Genomic DNA, 362 nt, shown 5'->3' on the forward strand with positions numbered 1-362 from the left:
CCTGAGGTCTGGGGTTTTTGGGGTCTATCTGCCGGGCACAGGTGGAGAAGTTGCGGGGAAGGAGAGTGGAGAGAGCCTGGCATGGGCAGGGAGGTTCCCACAGTTGGAGCTGATGGATGTTGGTTGGAGAGTTGAGGGGTAGCAGATGATGGTATCTGCTCTTCTCTCTCATTGGCACCCAATCACGTTCCTGATTTATGTCCCCCCACTCCCCTGCCAGGCTGAAGGATGGGCTCTCAGCTCTGCAGTCAGGCTTTTTGGACCCCATTCTCTTCATATTTAGAGGAGACCCATTCCTGCACAGCTCCTTTGCCTGCCCCAAGAGCTGGCTGTAGATGTGGCCTTGAGGCATGACACCTAAA

This window comes from Apaloderma vittatum, unplaced genomic scaffold (genome assembly GCF_000703405.1).
Source record: "Apaloderma vittatum isolate BGI_N311 unplaced genomic scaffold, ASM70340v1 scaffold3657, whole genome shotgun sequence".
Lineage (NCBI taxonomy): Eukaryota > Metazoa > Chordata > Aves > Trogoniformes > Trogonidae > Apaloderma > Apaloderma vittatum.